The following is a 13,639-nucleotide window of genomic DNA, read 5'->3' on the forward strand; positions in this document are numbered from 1 at the left end:
GTATATCATAGGTACAATATATATGTGCAGAACCGAATTTTGTTGTTATTGTTGCAAAGGAAGAATTGTATTCGGAAGCTAAAAATAATCTGGGAAGAAAAACAAAACAAAATAAAACAGTGCTCACAGTTTATACTCATTTCCCAGTGTTCCTTTTCTGGATGTAGCTGATTCTGTCCATCATTGATCAATTGGAATTGGATTAGCTCTTCTCTATGTTGAAGATATCCACTTCCATCAGAATACAGAGGAGTTAGTATTTCAACAAAACCAACTGACACATCATTCTTCTCTGCAATATTTCATACTCCTAGTGCCCTATTTGTACAAGTAAGAGAAGGCTTTTTTTTCTTCTCTAGAGCATTTATATTCTCTTCTTGAGAATATAACTACTGACTTGGTTCAGTCTTTAACTGAAAAAAAAAAACTCTCCTATAATACACTGACAAATAGTCACTCATTCTTTGCTTGAGTGTCTCCCATGAAAGGGGCCAATCCTCCTCAAAGCAGTTTATTTCACTCTGAGATAGCTCTAATTGTTAGGAATTTTTTTCCTGATGTGATGGGGTTCTAACAAAAGATCTAGGGCAATTTATATTTTCTCTTCTCTGGTAATTTTAATTACATAGTCTTCACACTAAACTATTTTTAGTTACAAACTTGTAAGAGTAGCTGAGTTATCACATGTGGGTAAGAATCAGAAGTCCAAATAGAAAAACAGCCACAGAGTTTGGCCCAATTCCTTTCCTCTATAGGTCTTCAGGGGTAGCATTATTATGGCTCTTCTTTATTGCAGGAGGCATCTTTCTTCCAGAATCTGCCAGCTTAGGCCATATCTGAACTGCTGAAAGGAGTATCTAATTCACCCAGCCCCAAGTCCTGCATTTTCACATGACTTGTTCTTCCCTACGCTATTTCTGAACCCTTAACATATGTCCTTGGTACTGTGGGAGCTTCAAGAGTCACAGAATTTTAGATCTGGAAGCAATCTTAGAAATTATCTAGTTATGGTGACCAGATGGCCCAATTATCCTGGGACAGTCCCAATTTTAAACATTCAGTTTTCTTGTTTCCACAAGTCACTAAAATGTTCCGGAAATTCCAAGATTTTGGCAAGTGGCAACTCAATGAAATAATTCAGCAAAAATCACAATAATTATTCTTATTTCCCCTCTTCCCAAATATAGCTCTATTCAACTTCACCTGTAGAAAATCTATGTGTTCTTTAAAATCCAATTCAAAAAACTTTCCCTCATGCCCCTGGAGAGTGGCAACCTCTCTCTTTGGCCCTCAAAAAACTTTGTTTTGTGTTTCTTGGATGAATTTATTATGAATTATTGTGTATTATAGTTATTAGGATATATGTTTTATCTTTTTTCAGATTAAGTTATATGAAATTAGAGACTATGGATTGTGCATCCTTTGAAATCCCTCTCACAACTGTACTCCACATACAAGGAGCACTTAATAAATGCTTCATAGATTCTCAGACTTGGAAGCAAGCTCATAAACCATCTAGGCTAGGAGTTCTTCACTTGGAGTCTCAGGACATCTCATCATGAGTAGATTTCATAGAGTCCATTAATTGGAGTGGGACAATCACATCTTTATGTCAATAGAATTAGTATCTTTTCTAATCCTATTTTAATTTGTGCATTTACACATATTATTGTGATAAGGAGGTTAAGGATCCCTGGTCTGGTTCAACCTATACTTGTAAAAGAAGCTCTTTAAGCCTATGAAGATTTGATGCATGTGCAGAACCAATCAGCTTCCTCAGCTGATACAAATTCTCCATATGGAGGATTATAGCTTTTTTCAAGAAGAATCATATTGGGGGCATCTAAGTGGTACAGTGGTTAGAGCACCAGCCCTGAAGTCCGGAGAACCTGAGTTCAAATCTGCCCTCAGACACTTAACACTGCTTGGCTGTGTGACCCTGGGCAAGTCACTTAACCCTAATTGCCTCAGGGGAAAAAAAATCATGTTGATGTGTCAGGGAAGTGCCTTGGATAAAGTGGAACATGTATGAATATTCTGAAATTGGCTCTTGTTGACTATCTATAAACAGGAAAACCTGTCAGCATCAATCAATGGAATAAGGAGGCTTTAGGGATTTTTTCTTTTAAAGCCATGTGGCCCTGAAAAACATGTCTAGTTCCGTGGCCTTTTAATATACTTTTTTTTGTTTTAGGTGGAGAGAGAGGAGCTTCATGACTCAATGAGTTCAAAAGATTGTTAGTAGAGTACCTCAGCAACTCAACATTCCAGAGTCTGGATTCTAGAGCCAGACTTTCAAGATTGGCCTTCTGAACCCCCCCAAAAAAGAATCAAAAGATTCATCCAACATCAAAGCCACCTTTGTATGTGGGACCAATGATGTGAGAAATGAGCTTAGTTTTGAGCATACTTTTTCAGAGACTGAAGTGGAATTGGGGGAGAATATGAACTAGAGGCATCAGGGAAATGTTTTATACTTTAATTGTGCTACGTCTTTAAAGCACATTTCAGTACTGTCCCCCAACTCAACTTGGGAATCCAGTTCATGGCAATAAAGAAGAAAAACATCGCAACCATGCAGTTACCTTCTAAAACTCTTCAAGATAGATGTGGTGGCCTAGCACTGGAAGATGAAGCAAAACATATAGCTAATTGATATTAAGCTTACACCTGTCCTTTTTTCAATTTTCTTACATTACTTCTTATTCTGTCCTGTGGGGACAAGAAGAAAAAGTTGAATCCCTTTCTTTAGGACATTATTTAAAATACTTAAAGATAGTTCTTATGTCCCTACTAGGTCTTATTTTCTCCAAGCTAAACATCCCCATCTCCTTCAACCAATGCTCCTAAGTTATGACATTTATATTCTTTACCTCCCAGGTTACTCTCCTCCAGATGTTCTTCAATTTGTTAATTAACATTTTCTCTCAAATGTGGTCAATAGAACTGACCACAATACTCTATATGTGATCTCATCTTGTGTAGCAAGATTATTATCTCCTTAGACATAGTTACTATGCATCTCTTAATATAGCCTAGGAAGATGGTAGTATTTTTTTAGCCACCATATTACCCTATAGACTCATAATGATCTTGCAGTCTATTAAATCCCCCCCACATATATCTTTCAGACAAATGCTTACGTAGCCATATATTTCCCATCATGAATTTGTGAATATGATTTTCTGAACACAATCATAAGACTTTTCTCTATAAATTGAATCTTATTTAATTCAACTCAGTGTTCTGACTTATCAAAATCTTTGTGAATATGATTCTGTGAACTATTATCTTGGGTATCCTTCCTGGCTCTATGTTATAACACACATTGGAAAAGCATTCCATCTATGATACCTTTATCCAAGTCATTGATAAAAAACAAACAAACAAACAAAAACAAAACAAAACAAAACAAAACAAAAAACACTACATAGCAAATAACTAAGCACAGCTCCCTAGGACACTTCCTCTACCAGAGGCCTAATTAAAACATTAATTGGGACAAGTCATTCCACCAGCTCCAAATCTATCACATTGTGCTGTTGTCTAGACTAGAGATATCAAATATGTAGTCCTTGACCCACATGAGGCCCATGTTATTGTTGTTTTGTCCTTCACTACAGAGTACTGTCCAAACCAGACTAGAACCAGATTTTAATGTGTTGATATATTAATTTTAAAAAAGAAATGTATAAGCATATATGACTTTCTAAGTCAACATGTTATCCACAGGAATCTTTATGTATTGTTTAGTAGCCATTGTTTCTATGAGTTTGATCACCACTTTCCAAATGCTCCACAGGACATTGCTAAAAATGCTTTGGTAAAATCTAAGTAAATAGTATCTATAACAATTTCTTGATGTAACAGTTTGGCAACAATGTTTTTTTTTTTTTTAAATGAGGTTAGTCCAGTATGATCTATTCTTGCAGCCATGATGGTTTTCTGTGGTAATGACTGTCTTTTCTAGGTGTGCCATAACCATCATTTTGATAATACATGCTAGATTTTGGCCAGAAATTGAAGTCAAACAATGGCCCACAGTATTCAGATTCAATCTATGCTCTTCAATTTTGCAGTACTTCTGTTCTATAGAAACCTTCACATTTATTGGCAAAAAATATAGTAGGCTGATACTCAAATCAAGCTTAAGAAAGGGACCAGAGAATATTATTTTACAAAATGAGATGAAATTAAATAGGGATAAGCATAGAAAATCTCTGAGGTCCCTTCGAATCCTCTGAAATATCAATAAGGATCAAGAGTCAACATTACAAATTATATGGAGAAAACCTAGGGAAAAATACAGAGGGCAAAGTCTAGGTCAGAGATCACAAATCATATAGTCAGTCATATAGTCAACAAAGAAAAATATCCAAGAAGATAGTAAGGTACATGAAAGGGATATAATATATGAGGTCCAAGAATATATTCTTCTTTCCACCCCAAACTAATCATAACTTAATTGAAGTGTTTATCTGATCATTTACTCCACTTAAGATCTTTACATGATTCCCCTACTGCTATGCACACAATAGGTGATTAGCAAAATATTGGTTCAATTGAAAACAAAGTGTTTATTAAACTCTCACTGTGGGCCAGACTATATGGTGTAAGATGAATATTGCCTATGTAGGTTATGTCTTCATGAGATGTTTAGCTAAAGGGATGACTTAGATATATAGTTTTGAAATCTTAACCACTCTCCTAAAGAAATTGTGACAGACACACTTACCTTGAGGGGATCAAAAGAAGGAAGCACAAGATTGGTTACTTCTTTATCCTCTGAAAAAAGAGAGATAACATCCTAGAATGATATCTTTCTCTCCATTTCTCCATAAGTATCAGTGGTCTAGGATAGAAGTGTCAAATTTATGAAAATGGATACAAAACTCTTTAGTGAAGCCAGAAACAGATTAAAATGCAATAGAGAAATGTTTAACAAAGCAAAAGACAATATAATACAAGGCAGATAGTGTTAATTTGTGTTTTTCTAAGTCAATAGGTGTAATATTCATTTCTATTTGTTTTATCCATTTCTATCAATTTCCATCTACTATTCCACTGGTGTAGGGGTATTATTTTTAGGTTAAGAAGTAAAAAAGCAGCTGATTTCCCTAGTGTTCTCCCCTAAAGGGGAAAATTAACTCAAACTTATACCTAAGGCTTGACTCCTTTCCACCACACACTGGTCACACAAAAGACAATTACAAATAGTAAACAGCAAGTAAACCTATTTATTCAAGCAGGTCTCTAACATATTACGAGTTCTATAGATTAAAATATACCTGAAAAGGGTGAGAGGCAGAAATTTTGCCTTAGCTTCTACACAACAACCTAGAAAACACATCAGACTGAATTCTGATTGGGAAAGTTAAAAAAAAGTCACAGAAAGTTATTTTTCAGCTTAGGACTTTTTGGAGGATAGAAAAGTCTATAGACACTGACATAGAGGCTAGCCAGGAATGCAGCAGGAAGCATTCCATCACCCAGAGATGGTAAAAAGACTTACCACCAGGGCAAATAGCAAATAATCAGAATGAGATCCCTTTACTAGCAATAGAAGCGCGAATTGGTGCCATCAGGAAACTGTCACCCATTATCCAGTTCCTGGTCACAATCCTCCAGCAGGGATTAGTGGTTCCCAAAGGAACAGCATTACTATATATGTAAGAAGTTAGAGCTGGAAATATTACCTCTATGATTCTGTAAAGACTCAGCTCTAAAACTTGAAACAAGGTACTAAGTGGAAATGAGGAGACAATGGTTAAATCTAGTTTAGCATTGATTTAATCCTACAACAAATAATGGTTTCCTAGTGAGCATAAAAGTAGAGCATAAAAGCTAGAGGCCTCAGCCAGGGAGATTCAGAGACATTCAGAGAGAAGGCAAAGGACTGGCGGCAGGAGCTTAAGCTCTCCAGAACTAAGGGGAGAAATTCAACTAATTCTTCCATCTTCCTGGTGGCTGGCCTGGACTCCTGCACTTGCCCCACTAAGATCAAAGCCAGACTGAAAGGCTCTCCAGAAAGCTGCCCAGCCATAGGAAGGAGATAATAAAGGATCTGGACTCTAAGAAAGCTAACCAGGCTCCAGGAAAGAAGACAAGACTTTGAAAGAGACAATAAAAGATTTGGACTTCAACACCTGGCTGTACTTGTGGTGATTACTGAATTGAATTGCTCCCAGAGACCCCAAGAAAACCTCAACAGAGAACATGACATTTTAGAGAGAATGTTACAAAAACCATCAATTACCTGAAAGCTGAAACAAACAAACAAACAAAAAGAATATTGATATCATATTTCAAAAACTTATAAAGAAAAACTGCACAGAAATCTTAAAAGGCAAAGTAGAAATTGAAAGAACCCCTGATCAGTCCCCAAATGAAAAACTCCCAGAAATTTTATAGCCAAGAACCAGAACTCCAGGAGAAAATATTAACAGCAGCCAGAAGGAAATCATTCAAACATTGAGCCACAATCAGCATCACACAAGTTTTAGAAGATATTGTAAACGAGTGGAGGTTTGGCATATGATCTTGCAGAAGGCAAAAGAGATAGGATTACAACAAAGAATAACATACCCAGCAAAATCGAGTAATACTACAGGGGGGAAAATGGATATTTAATGAAATAGGGAACTTTCAAGTATTCCTGATGAAGAGTAGTGCTGAATAGAAAATTTGATATTTAAACATACTTTAAGAAAAGTATAAAAAAAGTAAACACTACTGAGCAATTATAAGGAACTAAACAAGGTCAACTATTTCCATTCTTATATGGGAATTTCTAATCCTTCAGAGAGTTTGTCATCCACAGGGCTTTAGGGAGAGTTTACTTAGAGGATTTGGGCATGGTTGTATTATGTTAAGATGATCTCAGAAGAAAGAGGGATGCAATGTGAGAAAGGGGAAAGGAAAGGGAGTAATGGAAAAAATTATTTTACATAAATGTGATGTATAAGGGAAAATTTATACATTGTGTGTGTGGGGAGAAAATACCCAGTTACACTTGAACTTCACTCTCATCTGAGCTGGTTCAAGGAGGGAAGAACACCCACATGAACACAGTCGGGTTCAGAAGTTCATCTTAACCAACAGTGAAGTAAAAGGGAACATGCTTGAAAGGGATAAGAAAGAAGATATAAGGGAGGCACTGGCTAGAAGAAAAACAGATTTTTAAGGAGGATACAAGGTTACAAAAAGATAAGTACATAGGATGGAGGGAGTGTACTCCAAGCATGAGGATAATTAGTGTAAAGGCACCCAGTGAGGAAATTGAGTATCATGAATGAGAAACAAAGAGGAGGCCAGTTTGGCTGGATTAACAGAGTGTGGGAAAGGGGAGTAATATCCAATGAGGCTAGAAAAAAGTAGCTTGAAGACAGATTATATAAGGCACTAAAAGCTAAACAGAAGAGTTTACATTCATCCTAGAGGCATTAGGAAGCCAATGAAATTGATTGAGTAGGGGAGTCACATGGTCAGATTTGTGCTTCAGAAAAAATTAACTTTGGCTGCAATGGGATTGTAATTGTAAGAGATTTGAAAAAGGAAGGCCAGGTGCCAGATTTAATCATTATTATTATAAAAGTTTTGTGGCTTTAAAAAACCCAACATGATGCTTATTCACTTAAATAGAAAGACCAGTATGTAAGAATCCTGTTACCACCCTCTGATTTTGATCAAATCATTTAACCTGCCTACATTGTTCAGTCACTTGTTTGTTTTTCCAGTCACAACCAACTCTTCATGGTCCCATTTAGGGTTTTCTTGGCAAAGAGACTGGGGAGGTTTGCCATTTACTTTTCCAGCTCATTTTTTACAGAAAAGGAAATGGAAGCAGCCGGGGTTAAACGGTTTGCCCAGGGTCACGTAGACAGTAAGCCTCCAAGGCTGGATTTACATTTGCCAAGATGAGTCTTCCAGACCTCAGGCGTTCTATTCAGTTTGACACCTAGAGGTCCCAATTTGCCCACTCTCTGTGGATGAGCATCCTCCTACGAGGAGGCTGGACTAGATTATCTCGGAGGTCTCTTCTAGTCTGACACTCATTGCTCAGGCAGGGGTGCTTCTTGTTCCATAAACAAGTGAAAGGACTTGCAAAGTATGGCGAGGGCTCCGAGATAGAACCTCCATGATCCTAGGCCAGGAGCGGACCGGAAGTTTCTTGGAACGGTGGGGGCTGAGAGAAAAGCTTTCTAGAACACAGACGGCTAATATTTACGATATAAAGCAAAGGTTCTCAGCTAGTTTCCTTTAGTTGAGTTGTAAATTCCAAATGTGGACATCAGAAGGCACGGGCATAAACCTGGCTGTGACTGTGATAGCCGTACAACCTCGGCCAACCATCTGACGGCTCTTAGTGTCACTTGGACATGGATGAGGGGTGTCCCGCAGGATTCAGCTTGTGGTGGTCTTTGGGGGAACAGAGGAAAGTGGCTTGAGCGAACTTTGACAAGTACAGAAATTATCGGTAAGAGTCCTTCCCTGGAGTTCGGAGAATTGCCATTTTTTTGAGCTGTAAAGGCCTTGAGTCCATCCCCACTTTACAGATGAGTAAACTGAGACACAGGTTAACGGACTAGCGAACGCTCACACTGGAAGTTAGTAGAAGAGCTGGGGATTTAAATCACGATTCCCTGCGCCAGATCTACGACAATTTCTACCGTGCTGCTTTAGTACAGGCCATCCTGTTCCATGTCTTGGCCTAGTCTAGGCGAGGTCCTCTAGGAAACAAGCAGCTGGACCGCGGCTCTTCCAACTCGGCTCCACAGTCCGAAGCCTGGGCGCTTACCACGTGGTGCAGATGTAGAACAACGCATGCGCCTAAGGGACACAACCTCCCCTTTCCCCTAGCCGCCCCTCGCTCTCAATGACGTCGGCCAGCTTCTGCGCTGCTCTTTCCTTGTTATTGACAGCTCCGCCCCAGCTCTCGCTCCGCCCCGCCTTCCCTCCCTGTTTAAGATTCATCATCTATAGGTCGTGCCGCCTTCTGGTCTGTCTACACTGTACCAATTCCTGCTCCAAAGGCCCCACTACCAACACCACCCGGCCATCCAACCCCTCGAGTGCGCGCGCCCGTTCTTCCCAGCCCTCCCTCCCCTCTCCTCCCTCCCTTCCCCACCGAGTCGGAGCTATCCCACGCGCGCGCGCGCGAGCGCGGTCCCCGGCTGTCTGGAGTCAGTTGCTCCGGCGTCCGCGCGCGCTGGTCTGTCCCTGCCCCTGCCCCTGCCGCTGCTGCCGCCGCGGGGGCCGCCGGGGCCTCGTCCTGTCGCCGCCGGCGGAGCGCGAGCGCCGGGACCCAGGCGCGCGGCCCCCCAGCCCAGGCTCAGCCAGGTGAGCAACGCCGCTGCCCCCCAGCCCCGACTGCCGGGGTCCTTCCCGCTCCTGTCAGCAGCCCGAGCGCCGCGTCGAGGGGGCAGGGACGGGGGGAGGAGGGGGTCGGCCCGAGAGGCCTGGCCGAGGGAGGGGGCGAGGGAGTCCCGAGACCCAGGGAGGCAAGAAGGGAGCGCCGGGGACGCGGGCTGGGGGGGTGGGGAGGGTGCGAGTATGGACTGGGGAGAAGCATTCTGCAGAGGGGCAGGAGTCTCCTTCCTCCCGCTCCCAGCGAGGCGCGGATCTCGAAAGAAAGCATAACTAGGGCCCACCGAAAGAAAAGGGGGGTGGGAGTGAATGGGCGGGCGGGCCCAGGGTGTTTACAAATGCTCGGGAGGGAGGGGGCGCTTTTACAGGGGCGAGGAGGGGTGGAGAGGGAGGGAGCGAGCAGGCTGCGCCCGCAGATGTGCAACGGGAAGGTCGCACAAATGCCACCCCTTTAGAAAATCAGTTTTGCCAACTCTTCCTGGCTTCTGTCAGCTGCCAGGCTCCGCAGCTTTTTCGTCTAGAATCAGGACTAGCAACTCCTTCCCGCTTCCCCTCCCTGGGGAAGAGGCATCCACCTGAAAGCCAACCACTTGTAGGGCTGCGCAGTCTCGGGGCTGGGATTGTTTACGGTTTTATTTTCTTCCGTCCCGTTTGTTCGGTGTCTCTTTGTTTTCTTTCTGTGTTTTTGTTGAAAGTTATTCGTCCCCTACCCTAATTACCCGAGGGCTCTGTTGGCAGGGTTTAAACTTTAGAGACTTTCCAAGCTCGGGTTTTCATTCAGAGGTTCCTTTTCGGAAGCGTTTGAAGACGAGTGGGTGGGTTGTGGATCTTGGATGGAAAGTGTTTGGGAGTTTGCGTCACTTTCAATTGCATGGCTAGCATTTCTGAGAAGTGATTACACTAGGCTTGTGCTGCTGTGTGAAAAACTGCTATGTGATTTAAGGACCCTCTTTCTGATTTTCGTAGACCGACACAAACATACAACGTAGCTGTAAAGATCTAAAGAGGTGAAGTGCAACTTTTCATCCCTCAGCATTATCAATGCATCTTAAAAAAAAAAAAAAAAAAAAAGCCAGGAGACAGGTTCCACCCTCGCATAGTCTTGTGCATTATTTTGCTAATATTAACTTAAATTCAGCATTTCTACACCTGCACATGCAAAACAACCAAAAATCAAGAATTGATATAACTTAAGACTGCTGGTATTGCTTGGATAAACCAAAAGTTTACTTCATTAGTTGGAACAACTTACTCTGCTTTAATTTGCTTCTAAGAGATTAACAGTGGAAAAATCCAGAAACGGCACAGAACCATCAAAAGCAAACGAATGAAAAGCTATCTTTTATTACTGTTTCATAAGATATTATTATAATCACTGAAGAAGATAGAACTACAATGTAATGATAAACACATTAACTGAGTTGGCTTTGTGACCTTGATACATTGTGTAACAGTTCAGTGGTTCAAGACAAACATTGGGTTGTATAGCTTCCTAAGTTTAGGGGAAAATGCTACTCTTTTCATAGATATTAAGATTGCTAGTTTTCCTTTTTATTTTTTAAAGTGAGTTTTTTTACTTAAAAAAAAATAAACAATCCATTAAAGGCACACAACATATAGGAGAAAAAAAGAATAAAGGTCTCCATAAAACTCATATCGTTTGTCAAAACTATATCAGTTTAATGCATGGCTATTTTCAGTTTTTCTCAAAGAGGTTTGGGGATTTTATAAAACTGCATGCTCAGTTTGAGGCAGTGTGATATGAGAGCTTAAAATGCTAATCTGCATTAAGAGAGACATAAGTAACAGGATCAGGGAGATGATGGTTTTGCTCTATTCTGCTCTAGTCAGAACAGTCCCAGGGACCACTCCATAGACAAGAATTTGATGAATTAGAGAGAGTAACCAGAGGATTTGAGCAACCTTAATATAAAGGTCTTCTGATCTTGCTAAATGAGATTGGTTTAGAGAAACATGGAGATGTTTAATCTAGAGAAGAGAAAATTAGGGGTAGAGAGAAATGATGATTTAGTTGTCTTCAAGTATTTTAAGAGTTGTCATATCAAAGGGATTAGCTTTTGTGCCAGAGGGGAGAATCAAAAGTTGATGAAGTTTCAGGAAAAAAAAAAAAAAAAAAAAAAAAAAAACCTTAGATTCTATACAAGGAAAAACATCTTTGCAAAAATATCCAAAAGTGGAATGGACTGCCTTGGAAGGCAATACTAACTTGGTAGTTAGACAGCAAGGTGGTAGTGGGTAAGAGTACTGAATATGAGTCAGGCAGACTTGAATCAAATCCTGCTGTAGACATTTATTAGCTATGTAACACCGGGCAAGTCACTTAACCTTGTTGTGCATGTGTAAAATAAAGACAATAATTGCCCCTATTTCTCTGGAGTTGTGAGAGTAAGATAGGACATTTGTAAAGTGCTGTACAAACCTTAAGACACTATGCAAATGCTAACTAACTACTAGTACAGGTACTACTAACCATTAAGATCTTGTCCTGATCAGGGATTTGGTGATTAAGTGAACAAAAAACAACAAACAAACAAACAAAAAAAATTCTCTTGTTTTGTGTTATTTCAGGCCTTTTTGATGTTTTGCTATCTCTGGAGTTGTTATTGTTACTCTTATTATTTTTTAAGGGTTTTAGAGCATGAGTATAATTTTGGTGCTGTTGTCTTTATCACTTTCTATAGCTCTCCCTGTATTGCCTTATATTCTTTGAGTTTGATGTTTTAAATGATGCCATAACACCACATTATAAGAATTTTTATACCACATCTATAATTTTATTGATAGAGGGAATTCAGGATAAGATTTTTACTATTAATACAAATAAGCACTTCTTCTTAGAGGTTGTTAATCTTTTTAAGAGAGATGCTTTGAGTTACTAGGAGATTGATTGTAATCTATCTGAGATTAAACAGTTAAATCCAGGTCTTTCTGATTCCTAGTCTAACTCTCCATCTACTGTGTCATGTTACCTGTATATTAGTTAACTTTTTTTTTTTTTCAGCCATTGTCCAATTGTTGAACATCTAGATTCCTACTTCTCAAGTTTGGGCATTTATAGATTAGTCATACAGTGGGGGGGGATGGGGGGGGTTAAAAGGAGGTATTTTAATGATAATTTTTAAAGACAAAAAAAAATTCCTAGGTCATAAGACTTTTTATTTTGTTTTGTTTTCAATATTGCAAATGATCTTTCAAAATGTATTATTCCACAGTCCTACCAGCAGGATGTGTGTTTCTTTTTCTTCTATAGCTTTACAAACATTTTGTCTTTAAAGTAGTGGTTTTCTGAGTAGTTATATGAAGAGCAAGGTTTCAGACAGTATCCCATATTATTGTTTGCAGTAATGACAATATGCTTTATCTTCTGATATTTTCTTTTGATGAACTTTATTGCTGTCTGGTCTTTTAATTTTTACTTAGTCTTTATATTAATTCTCTTTCTAAGTAGAAAATGCTAGAGTAACAGTTTATTTTGTTGAAATTGTTGATTAAAAATTTTTGAGAACTACCTTTTAGAGATCTTCTGTTGTATTGCCTATAGAAAATTTGATGTCTTGATTCTTGAAACAGGAACTTGTATTTCCTCTGGCTCACTTTCTTGTTGTAGTTCTCCTCAGGAAGTTAGCAGGTAGAAGATCTTATTAGCAGAAAGTAGAAAAATAACTATTCCTCAAAAGCCTGATTGTTTCTGATGCATAATCAATCTTCTCCATGTCTGAGAAATTGGAGAACAAGAATTCTAGTAAGTTAGGGTTATCTTCTCAATAATATTTTAACTTTTTATCTTGGAACAACTGACTATTTTGGCCCATGGCTTGTTACTTTAAAAAATAAATAAATTCTACTATGTATTATTATCTTAAAAGAACAACAAAAAGTATTAAGGATCCCCATTAGAAATACATCAATAATTTCATTTGAAGAGCTCTTGGTGACAGTCTAAACCACAAGAATATAGTGCTTTGTTCATGTGAACATACTCAGATGTTTTAATGTTTTCATTTGGGGAAGAAATTTTATATTTATTTATTTTTCTCTAACAATCCTTCTCATTCTCCCTTTTATCTCTTAAAAGATATCCATTAGTCTCTTGGACATTCTGACAGATATCACCGAGTAAATATTTTTAATATGTGGAAATTATTAATTTAATGGTTTTGTGATTATTTCATTTCCCAAGATGTTCAGTCTGGGCCTGGTGATGGACCCTATTTGTTTTTTAAGGGCTGCCCCAGTTATGTTTTGAGAGGCT

General features: G+C 39.1%; 1 protein-coding gene across 13 annotated transcripts in view; it reads left to right on the forward strand.

Annotated features, from left to right (window-relative positions):
- The first annotated feature begins 8,878 nt into the window (after positions 1 to 8,878).
- ZHX3 (zinc fingers and homeoboxes 3) overlaps positions 8,879 to 13,639 on the forward strand; it is a 156,610-nt gene continuing 151,849 nt past the window's right edge. For 12 of the 13 annotated variants that reach the window (XM_074292647.1, XM_074292652.1, XM_074292644.1 and 9 more), the window contains exon 1: positions 8,880 to 9,339. The gene's annotated coding sequence lies outside the window, so the exon portion shown is untranslated. Of the gene's footprint in view, positions 9,340 to 13,639 lie in introns of all 13 variants that reach the window. The other variant, XM_074292656.1, reaches the window with a different exon arrangement.

The sequence above is a fragment of the Sminthopsis crassicaudata genome, chromosome 2, assembly GCF_048593235.1.
Source record: "Sminthopsis crassicaudata isolate SCR6 chromosome 2, ASM4859323v1, whole genome shotgun sequence".
NCBI classification, from domain to species: domain Eukaryota; kingdom Metazoa; phylum Chordata; class Mammalia; order Dasyuromorphia; family Dasyuridae; genus Sminthopsis; species Sminthopsis crassicaudata.